Source organism: Cuculus canorus, chromosome 12 (assembly GCF_017976375.1).
Source record: "Cuculus canorus isolate bCucCan1 chromosome 12, bCucCan1.pri, whole genome shotgun sequence".
Classification (NCBI taxonomy): domain Eukaryota; kingdom Metazoa; phylum Chordata; class Aves; order Cuculiformes; family Cuculidae; genus Cuculus; species Cuculus canorus.
The window spans coordinates 514294-525303 of NC_071412.1; the positions used below are offsets into that span (position 1 = coordinate 514294).

The 11010-nt window shown below is 59.2% G+C and overlaps 1 protein-coding gene across 1 annotated transcript in view; it reads right to left on the reverse strand.

Annotated features, from left to right (window-relative positions):
* Window positions 1-7434, reverse strand: part of ZNF710 (zinc finger protein 710) — a 33379-nt gene extending 25945 nt beyond the window's left edge. Inside the window, exon 1 of the mRNA XM_054077537.1 lies at window positions 7299-7434. The gene's annotated coding sequence lies outside the window, so the exon portion shown is untranslated. The remainder of the gene's footprint in view (window positions 1-7298) is intronic.
* Window positions 7435-11010: the final 3576 nt, after the last annotated feature.

The window sequence follows — 11010 nt, forward strand, 5'->3', positions numbered from 1 at the left end:
TGCTCCGATTGTCATCTCCATTCAAACCAGAGCTGCAGCCGGCATCGGGGCGTGATGCCAGCGTGCTGGCATGGTGCGATGGGAGAAAAAAAACTCAGCAAGAGCCAGAAAGTGTTGATGTGGCACTGGTTGGAGAGCTGCACCCATCACCTCTATGCCAGGAGGGGACGGTGTATTAAATGTGAAACAAAAGCCTCCCCGAGGGAAGACATCCCAGGGCTGCCCTCCAACCTCTATTTCCAGTCCTGACACAGAGACATCGGTGTTTAACACCCCGGGCCAGGGACTGCTCTGGAGCCCCGCTGCTCCCCTACCTCCCCAAAAAGGCCCTCGGCAGAGGGCTGCGAGGACAGACCAGGGGTGAAGGAAGGGAAAAAACAAGCACGGAGCTCTTAAAGAATTAAACATTTGGAAAAAAAAAAAAAAGCAGGCACGAGGCAGAGCTCACTAAAAGCCGGATAAGGCAGACAAGCAATAAGATGTCAGGAGAAAGGGCAAAGCAGGGAGAAGTGACCCGGCACCACAGAGCGTGGACACGAGCATTGCTGCTACTGAGAAACAGGAAAGACAAATTTAGAGGCAGGCGGTGAGCGCTCTTCCTCCTGCAGTTCTGTTGTCCTTCCTCCCTCTCCTCTCCCTCGCTGCATCACCCATGACTGCAGGCTGCCCACAGGCTCCAGCCCGGGGTGGATTCTGCCTGCCAGGGGCAAAGCCCGGCTCTACCTGCTGCATGCCCGGGAACGGCAGCCCCTTGTAGGGAAGGACGTCAAAGGCTTCAGCTGGACAGCCAGCAGCAAGCCCTAACACAAGTCCTGGGGGTGCTGGTTGACAGCCGACTGAACATGAGCCAGCAGTGTGCCCAGGGGGCCAAGAAGGCCAACGGCATCTTGGCTTGGATCAGAAATGGGGTCACCAGCAGGGCCAGGGAGGTTATTCTCCCTCTGCACTCGGCACTGGTGAGACCGCACCTTGAGTACTGTGTTCAGTTCTGGACCCCTCACCACAAGAAGGATGTTGAGGCTCTGGAGTGTGTCCAGAGAAGAGCAACAAAGCTGGTGAGGGGCTGGAGAACGTCTGACGAGGAGCGGCTGAGAGAGCTGGGGTTGTTTAGCCTGGAGAAGAGGAGGCTGAGGGGAGACCTTATTGCTCTCTACAACTACCTGAAAGGAGGTTGTGGAGAGGAGGGAGCTGGGCTCTTCTCCCAAGTGACAGGGGACAGGACAAGAGGGAATGGCCTGAAGCTCCGTCAGGGAAGGGTCAGGTTGGATATCAGAAAAAAATTCTTCACAGTAAGAGTCATTGGGCACTGGAACAGCTGCCCAGGGAGGTGGTCGAGTCGCCTTCCCTGGAGGTGTTTAAGGAACGGGTGGATGAAGTGCTGAGGGACATGGTTTAGGGAGTGTTAGGAATGGTTGGACTCGATGATCCAATGGGTCCTTTCCAACCTGGTGATTCTGTGATTCTGTGATTCTGTGAACACTCCCATTTCTGCACTGCTCGTGGCCTCAGCTTGCACTCCCCACAAAATTCCCCTTTTTCACTGCAACAGCTCCTGTGCCACCTGGCAAAGCGCACCCGGGTGTCTGACGCTGATGGAGAAACATGGTTTCACATACACAAGACACGGAAGTAAAACAATGAACACATCCACATGCTGCTTCCTACTTAAAACACATTCTTCCCCAAAGCGACGGGCTGAGATAAAGCCTCTAAAGGAGCAACTGATATTTCCTTCTCAGCCACAGCCTCTTTGTGTCTGTCACTCGCTGCCTGCTCTGGGGGTGCTCCTGGGTTCGCATCCAAGAGGGAAGCTGCTGCCTGTCAGAGCCGGGGCCAGCACAATGTGCTGAGCAGCACGGGGAGCAGATGACGAGTAGAGTTTGATTTTCACGGAGTTCACTCTGAATCACTCTGTGTAACAGCATTCTCAACACCCTTGCAACAGCAGTGGCTTTTCCAGCTGCAGCACTGAAGTCTCCAACCCCAGTGTCCAGCCGGGGATGGATCCACCAGGCACTGCAGCACTGCCTGCACCTCTGAGAGCTTCTGAGGTGCAAACCCGTGCACACCCATAGCCACACACAGCACTGGGAACTGTTGAGCATCATTACTTTTAGGTCATTTTTGGTCGAGTCGTGCTGCCTATTTGGCATCACTAACCCACTCCCAGCCCCTCTGCGCTGAGGGTGGGTTTTGGTGCTGCCCTCACCTTCCCGCTGCACCCCTACCCCTCTGGCCTTGGACAGGGGCTCCTCAACGTGCCGGGGCACCTCCAAAAGCCAGCACCCACAGCTCCTGTGCTGCAGCTCCCACCGTGGGCAGGGCTCCTGCTCAGACCAAACCTGCCCCAGCCATCGCTCCCGCTTCACCATCCTCCCGTCTGCAACTGCTGCTCTCCCAGAGCCATAGGGATTCCCACTTTCAAATGTTCTCCACCAAAGCTTGCCTGCTTGCCCATCCGTCCCCCACAGTGTTTCTCACTGTGCTACCCCCAAAAGGGATTTTCGCCTTTGTGGTTCCAAATGGCCACCACCTCCAGGATGGGTTTTTTTGGACCCTTCCCCACTGCCCATGCTCTGACCACCCCTGCACATCCCTCGTGGCACTTCCACTGACATTGTCCCTCCTGCTTTAATTAGGGAGCAGCCTCCCACCCATCGGCACTTCCAGTCGCAGCTGCAACCCAAAGCTTGCCCCTGAGCTCCGGCAGCGATGCCCAGCTCCTGCTTGTAGTTGGTTCAGTTAATTTTTAACCTTGCAAGGTGAAGAACAATTACAAACTCTCCTCCTTTGAAGTTTACCACTCAGCTACCCCCACAAAATGTCACTGTCACCATGCTCTGCCCCACGCTGCCCTTTCCCTCCTTCAAGCCACTCCTGGACAGCAAATACAGCATTTCAGGGTAAACCAGGATTTCTCTGATTTCCCACTTGTCCCTTCTCTCGTGCACGGCTGAGCATGCAAGGCCCGGTTTAAAACACTAATGCTTCTGCTCCCGATGGCCCCACGCCGTGCCGGCCACCCCTTTCTGAGGGCTCCTTGCTGGCCGCTGCTCAGGGAGCTCCCGGAGCTCTCGGAGCTCTCGGCAGCGTGAGCAAGCGATGCCCCGAGCCTGCTCCATCACTACCACACCCACACATCACACAAACCCATATACTTTGAGGGAAACAGACTGTGCTTCTCATGGGCCGGATCCTGCCAGCCCAGGATGGCCCAGTGACCTGTGAGCGACTCACAACAGGCACCACTCCGTCCAAGTCACTGCCTGTGAGACACCCTCCCCGATCCCCCACCCCCCAGCCACAGACTTGCACAAACCTAGTGCAACATTTACTGTCCCTCTGCTTTCGGGGACAATATTCCCATTTCAAACCAAAAAAGGCAGCATTATGTTTTTTTAAAGCCTGTTCATACAAAAGTGATGCTCCTCGAGCCCTGCACAGACCCCAGGGCTGCAGATGCACAGTGTTTGGACTCAGCATCCCACCCCTGCACGGCCTTGGGAGCGCCCCAACACCCAACATCTCTTTTTTTATCTCACTTTTATCTCCGGACCAAGTCCTACGAAGTCTCACATGAATTTCCTCCAAGTTTTCCCTTGCCCTACACAAAGGAGCAATCTGGACACTGCGCACGGCTCCCTCATTTCTCTGCCATACGGTGGCCTGAGGAGGAAGGAAGAAAGGGTGGGAGACGAGGCTTTTCTTCCACTTGGGAACGTTCACAGCAATCTGGGAGACCCAGTGCCAAAAAAACAATTCACCCCTGTTCCTGTCACTTCTCCCTTACTAAAAATCCTAGGACACTTTGCAGAGCACATTGGAGGGATGTGAGAGCAGCAGGAGGACGGTGATGGCGCAGGGCATGGTGAAAGCTCTGTGCTTTACAAAGAGATTTTCAGGCAATACACTTACACATTGTTTCTATTCATTTTCCTTAGGAACATGTTACCATCCCTCAAACAGAGAGTTGAGAGTGAAGACCATCACCAGGAAAAAGCAAAATCACACTTGCACCACCCCTTCATTGAGAGCTTGGGAAGGAAACTGCATTTGGTGCTGGTTCTCTCAGAGGAGGGAGCCTCACTGCTCCATCGGCACCGGGCAAAGTGTGGCAGCATCCGCGTTTTCCGAATGCAGACCCCCTCGAGCTCCTTTCAGCTCCTTCTCAACCTCCTTCCCACTCTTCACCCCCTCGCACCACGCTTTTGATGGAAGTTCATAGAAAGTTGTGCCTGGATGTTGACGCGCTGAGCCCTTTCCCAACTCGAAAGCCCCTGCGACGACTGCTGTAGAACTGAGGGAGGAGGAAAATGTGGGACAGCAGGACAAAGGGAAAACGCTCCATATCACAGTCTGCTGTTCCCAAGGTCAAGCCCTGCGGGAAGACTTGGGGACCTCACTGGGGATTGTGACTCATCCTGAGGGCTCCCAGCCACAGGCACAAAGGCCGGGACCGTGGTGCTCCCAGCACATCTTGGCTGCCCAGCAGCGTTCCACCACTCCAACCTGTGCCCGGATACAAGCCCCAGCAAGAACTGGGGACGCTGCAGGTGCTGCCATCGGTGCTGGTGTCCCAGGCTCTGCGGGCAGAGGACAGGAGCTGCTCTCTGCCTGCCAGCGCTTGCCCTTGCACAGGAGACACAATGGGCCAAGGGAAACCGGCACCGGCAGCAGCGGAAAGGGGAGCAACGGCAACGAAACCAGCAGGAATCCCCCGCTCCCGTCCCATCGGCACAGACTCTGCTCTCTCCACACCTCCAGTCTGGTCCTGGCCGGACAGAACACCCAGGACATGACCTGCTCTGTCGATGTTATGCAGACCATAAGCAAGCAGATGCTGTGTTGGAGCCTACTTAACACAGCATGAAGGTAAAATAAATACCAGCGTAGGCACCTCTCACATTCCCAGGATCTTTGCCAGACTCTTCTTTGTGGTACAAACCCCCCATTTCGCCTGTCCCTTCGCATTTCCAGCTGTACGGCACAGTAGGACAACGATGGCGCTCCTACACCGTATTTCCTAAACGAGTTTAGAAACTACAAACCCTCTTTGCATCGTGGTCCAGTAAAACCAAGGGAACTGCTTTCTCAGAGGTTAAACCAAATCCTGCCCATGTCAAACAGAACCCGAGGAGATGTGACGCTCGGACACTGCAGACATAGCTCCTGTTCCCTCCACCACCGGCATTCATCTCCAACCCTTGGTGTCACCTCCCAGCATTAGGCTGGGGATGTTTCTGGGTGCGGAGGTCAAGTTACAGTGACCTCATTGACCATTTTAGAGGATATGATGTGATCGCTATTCAAAGAGGGCATGAATGGAAGCCGGTGCCTGCAGAAGAGGAGGCTCTTGGTGAGGAGGATGTGCCCTGGCTCCCACGCTTGGGGAAGTGGTCACCCAGGGGTGAGAGCACAGGGGGACCGGTCACAGCCCCACTGTCCTGCTCTGGAACGGGGTTCGCTGCCACAGCTCATCTCTGCAGCCGCTGCCAGGAGCCGGTTACCCGCAGGGGCTCCAAAGGGGATGCTGAGACAGGGGAGTGACTTCTGGAGTCCCCAGGAAAGCCGTGGGGCTGGGTTCTCCCTTCAGCCTAAGGCACTCCCACAGAGGCCGTGGCTGGCCTGGGTGACCTGCACAGATCAGACTAGGACTGGGTTTGCTGGAACTGCCGAGCATGGCTCCGAGAGGCTCATTTACATCAGTGACACCAGAAGCCACCGAGCTGAGGCCGGAGCGTGGGAGGCTGGCGAGTCCGTGCCCGCTGCACTGCTGGGTCCAGACCCCGCAGGAGGACAGGCTCTGGGATGCCGCCTTCTCCTCCCATAGCTCCCTCTCCTCTGCCCACACAGGCTGCTCACAAAGAAACTACTAATGATTGACTAATTCATTAATTATAACTAATTTAACCACCGCATCCTGTTCATTACCAGGGAGCTATCAAAGGCTCCCACACCCGGGGCAGCCCAACAAGCTGCTCTCCCTGGCAGGGAAGCAGAAGACAAAGCAGCTCCCGGTGCCCCCAGACTCTCCTGCAGTGTCATCGGGGGGTCCCAACACCGGAAAACGTGGGGCATTGCCGGGATGGGAAGGGTGACGCGGGACCTGCCCAGTGCGGGACAGCCTGGGTCCCACTCCAGGGAGTCGCCCACCCACTGCACTTCACAGCCCCCACCCCGGGAGTACTGATGCTGCAAATATGGGTGGGCACACTAGGACAGCTGTGCTGCCCCCCAACTTTGGGGGTGCCGCTCCCCTGCCCCCAGCAGCACCCTGAGTCCACCAACCTTCTGGGGAGAGGACACACAGGGTTGGGGCACCCCAGGGTGTGTTCAGGACCTTCAACCTGTCCCTTCCCCATCCAGGCAGCCCCCATCCCACCGCCACCCCCCTTCCCACTGCTCCAACACAAGGGCTGGGGGGAGGATGCATGGGGTCAGAGCACCTCGGGGTGCTGCTCAGGACCTCCCTGACCTCCAACCCGCCCTCTCCCTATCAGGGCACCCTCCATCCCACCCGCAGCCCCTCCCCACCGCTCTGTCCCAGTCGCTGGGGTAGGATGCGTGGGGTCAGAGCACCCTGGGTTGATGCTCAGGACTCCCCTGACCCCCCACTTGCCCTTTCCCCCTACTGCCCCCCCCCCCATCCCACCTGCACCCTCTCCCCACTGCTCCAACACAGGGACTGGGGGGAGGATGTGCAGGGCTGGACACCTCGGGGTGCTCAAGACCCCTCCGACCCCCAACCTACCTTCTCCCCCTCAGGGCACCCTCCATCCCACCTCCACCGCCTCCCCACGGCTCCAAACAGGGACTGGGGGGAGGATGTGCGGTGTCAGAGCACCTCGGGGTGCTGCTGAGGACCTCCCTGCCCCCCAACCTGCCCTCTCCTCCCCCCATCCCCCCCACTCGTGCCACCTTTGCGGGTGCCCCCCCTCCCCAGGGCTCGGGGGCCGATGCTCCCTCAACAGGTACCGACCCCGCGCCCCTCCCCGCAACTTTCAGCGTCCCCAGCACCGCGGGGAAAGTTTGCGAGCGCGGATGGAAGAACTCGGGAGGCGGTGGGGGGGTGTGGGGTGGGGGGGGTAGGACCCACATGCGGAGCGGGTCCCGTCCCCCCCTCCCCTCCTCCTCTTCCTCCTCCTCCTCCTCCTCCCATCCCGCCGCCATCGCTCACGGCTCCGCGGCGGAGGGGATGCAGAAAGCACCGACATCCCGGTGGTCTCCGTCCTCCCGGCGGGAGGAAAGGGGTGTTTGTGGGGGGGGGATTGTCCCGATGCCGGGGGGGGGGGACTCACCGTGTGCTCCCACGGCGGCAAAGGCGGCGGCGGGCCCGGCGCTGGGTGCGCAGGAAGGAAGAAGGAGGGAATGAGGCAGGGCTGACGTGAAGGGATGCAAAACAGCTCCTCCTAACTCGCCCGCCCGCGGCCGCCCTTTATCTCCCCGCGTCCCCCCCCACCGCGTTCCCCTCCCTCCCCCGCGCAGCCCCCATCCCGGCCGGGCTCGCCCCGGTACCGGGAAACAAAGCTGCGAGCGCGGCTGGAGGGTGGGAAGGGGATGGGGGGCGCCGGGGGGGGGATCTCCTTCGTGGTGCCCACCCGGTACCCCCGAGCTCAGGGGTTAGTTGTGTCCCCGGAGTGAGTCTGGCTTGGTTTTGGGGGGCTTCTCAGCCCATAGAGGGATGCTCAGGGCGGTGACACGCAGGCAGCGCTGCCCAGAGGAGCTGCGGGTGCAGGGGTGGGTGGTGGGACCAGAGGAACCGTGGCTGAAGGGGTGGGTGGTGGGACCAGAGGAACCGTGGCTGAAGGGGTGGGTGGTGGGACCAGAGGAACCGTGGCTGAAGGGTTGGGTGGTGGGACCAGAGGAACCGTGGTTGAAGGGGTGAGTGGTGGGACCAGAGGAACCGTGGCTGAAGGGGTGGGTGGTGGGACCAGAGGAACCGTGGCTGAAGGGGTGGGTGGTGGGACCAGAGGAACCGTGGTTGAAGGGTTGGGTGGTGGGACCAGAGGAACCGTGGTTGAAGGGGTGAGTGGTGGGACCAGAGGAACCGTGGCTGAAGGGGTGGGTGGTGGGACCAGAGGAACCGTGGTTGAAGGGGTGAGTGGTGGGACCAGAGGAACCGTGGCTGAAGGGGTGGGTGGTGGGACCAGAGGAACCGTGGCTGAAGGGGTGGGTGGTGGGACCAGAGGAACCGTGGCTGAAGGGGTGGGTGGTGGGACCAGAGGAACCGTGGTTGAAGGGGTGGGTGGTGGGACCAGAGGAACCGTGGTGGTAGAGATTGATGGTGGGACCAGAGGAACCATGGACATAGGAATGGGTGTTGGGAGCAGAGGAACTGTGGTGGTAGGGATGGCTGGTGGGACCAGAAGAACCGTGGTTGTAGGGATGGGTGGTGGGACCCTGTGTTCCCATTTAGCTGCTGGGAATTGCTCTCCTCCACAGTGACATAAAGGAAAGATCATCCACATCCAGAAACCTCACAGAGATTGTGTTATAGCAATTGATGGCAAGGGTCCTCTCTTCCCCAAAAAGAATGGGATGAGTAGAATTTGGGATGTTGAAGAAATCTGAGGGTCTTGTGGTGGGGGGATGCTGTTCCCCCCCCAAGGGAGGCCACCGGCAACGGTGGAGGGAGCTGGCTGCAGTGGACGGGGCTGTGGCAGGTCCCCAAAGGGAGGGATGGGGGCTGGAATGCAGTGTGAGAAGGGGAGCGGTTGGAGAACGCAAGGTATGGCTGGTAGACAGGAGCTCTGGCTCCCATCGTGAGGAGGATGAGGGTGTTCTTCTCATGGAAGAAGGCGTACGTTAAGGTAGCCAGGATTCGGCTGGTGCAAGGGGAGCTGGAGATTCTCATCTCCATGGAAGCAGGTGGAGCTGGACAGACTAATCACAGCAAAGAGTTTGTCTAAAAACATAATCCTTTGTCTGGCAGATGCGCTTCTCCTTTCCGGGGGGCGTCTGTGTTCTTAGGGGAAAACGCATCCATCAGTGCCAGTGCCTGTGCTTGTGGCTCCCAACATCTCCTCTGCAGGTCAGAGTGCTGGCTGAGGATCCCCGCACATTGTCACTGCCGCCGGAGCAGCCCAGGTAGGAGCTCGTCCACAGACCAAACCTGGTGGATGTGAGCATTGCCCTAAACGGGCGTTTCTCACCTCAGGTTGGCAATCCTGCCACCCCCCGCGAGCTTTGCCAAGGACAGAGTTTTGCCTGTGCAAATGCTTGCGAATGGGAAAGGGTGAGAAACGCGATTGGTTCTGTGCAATTCCTGCGGGTGTGGGAGCATCCAGGACACTTGGCGCGTGCGGTGGGACCAGGCTCAGCACCTGCCACAGCCGGAGGGAGCTGAGGCAGCAGAGATGGGGAGTAGTGCCCCTCAGCCTTGGACAACGGGGACATAGGGACATGAGGCTGCAGCTGCCTCAGGCAATCATCACACCGAGCTGGAGCGCCCACAGCCTCTCTCGGTTGAGAAACACCAACCATCTGCAAAGGTCTCAGCCAGTCAGGAGTGGCAGAGGTGAAGCTCAGCCAAAAGTTGTCCCTTGTTGGGGCCAATGGGCGCCCCTTGGAGCAGCTCCTCACATGCTTCCCTCTTACATCGCAGCCTGGCTTGCCTTTAACTTGACAGGATGGATTTGAGGACAGAGCTCGTCCTGGCCAGTGCTTTGGACCCCTTCTTGCCTCCGTTTTGGTGATCCCATGCTCTGCTCCAGGTCCATCAGGACCGCGGTGGACATCCCTCCTCTGCCCTAGCCGCTGCCCAATGGCGCATCAGTCTCTCACCGCTTCCAGGGGTGCAGCTCAGTTTGCGACCCCGCGTGGGGCACCACTCGTTAGTCCACTGACGAGGACCTGACGTGGAACCGTGCTGAGAGCCCCGCTGGGATCAACACCTGTGGTGTTTGCTGCTGGCCCATAGTCAGGGCTCTCGCTGCGGTGGTGGCATCCTCATGCACCGTTTCTCATCACGATGTCCCTCCCGCCTCTCTGAACCCCATGCCCCTAGGTGTCCTCTCATACTCTGCTCCGCGTTGCCCTGTGCTCCCACATGTATTAATGGGAAATCCCTGCTCACAGCCGACCTGGTTATCCAGAGGCTGGAGCCAGGAGGGTTTCTCCGTACACTTGATTATTCCACTCCCTTTCCCCGTTAAGGTGTGGATCTTTTTTTTTCCCTGCTTCCCCCTTCCTTGCAGTGTACTGTACAGCACACGAGATCCTCCTCTTGCTGCCCTTGATGTCCCTTGCTGCTCGTCGCTCACTCACACCGTGGCCTTTGACTGTTCCCTGCCTGCTCGCGCCATTTTCTGACGTTAATCTGGGCTCGTTGGCCCTTTGCTCCTTGCTTTTTGATTTCCTGGTCCTTAGAAAGCACCGGGAGCAATGACAATAGTCATTTGGGATTCTTTCTCCCTTCCCTCTTCCAAAACCCCTACAGTTACCCAAGACCTCAAGCCCAGTTTGATCGGCGGTGCCGATGGGGCGGCTGCCTTTCGGGGGCTGCCAGTCTCCGTGGAGGGACCCCCGCCCCTCCCGGGGAAGGGGGTGCTCCCTGTTATCCCTGGGTGGCCCTGGGATAACACTGGTCCCCTGACCTGCCCTGGCTAGAGTGGGATCACCCCAGGGACAGGAGCCCAGGGGAGCAGCACTCGTGAGGCACCCAGGCTTGTGGGGAGCTGTGGGGCTGCAGCCTGGGGGGGCTCAGAGGGAGCTGTGGGGCTGCAGCCTGGGGGGCTCGGAGGGAGCTGTGGAGCTGCAGCCTGGGGGGCTCGGAGGGAGCTGTGGGGCTGCAGCCTGGGGGGCACAGAGGGAGCCATGGGGCTGCAGCCTGGGGGGCTCAGAGGGAGCCGTGGGTCTGCAGCCTGGGTTGCTCGGGGGTAGCTGTGGGGAGCGGGATGTTCAGTGGCCCCAGTAGCGCCCTGTCTGGCCCGGCAGCTCCCGGGTCGGGGCTGGCGGGACAGGGAAAGGCGGGGCCGGTGGGCGCTGCCCGGGCGCGGGCCCTTTAAGAGG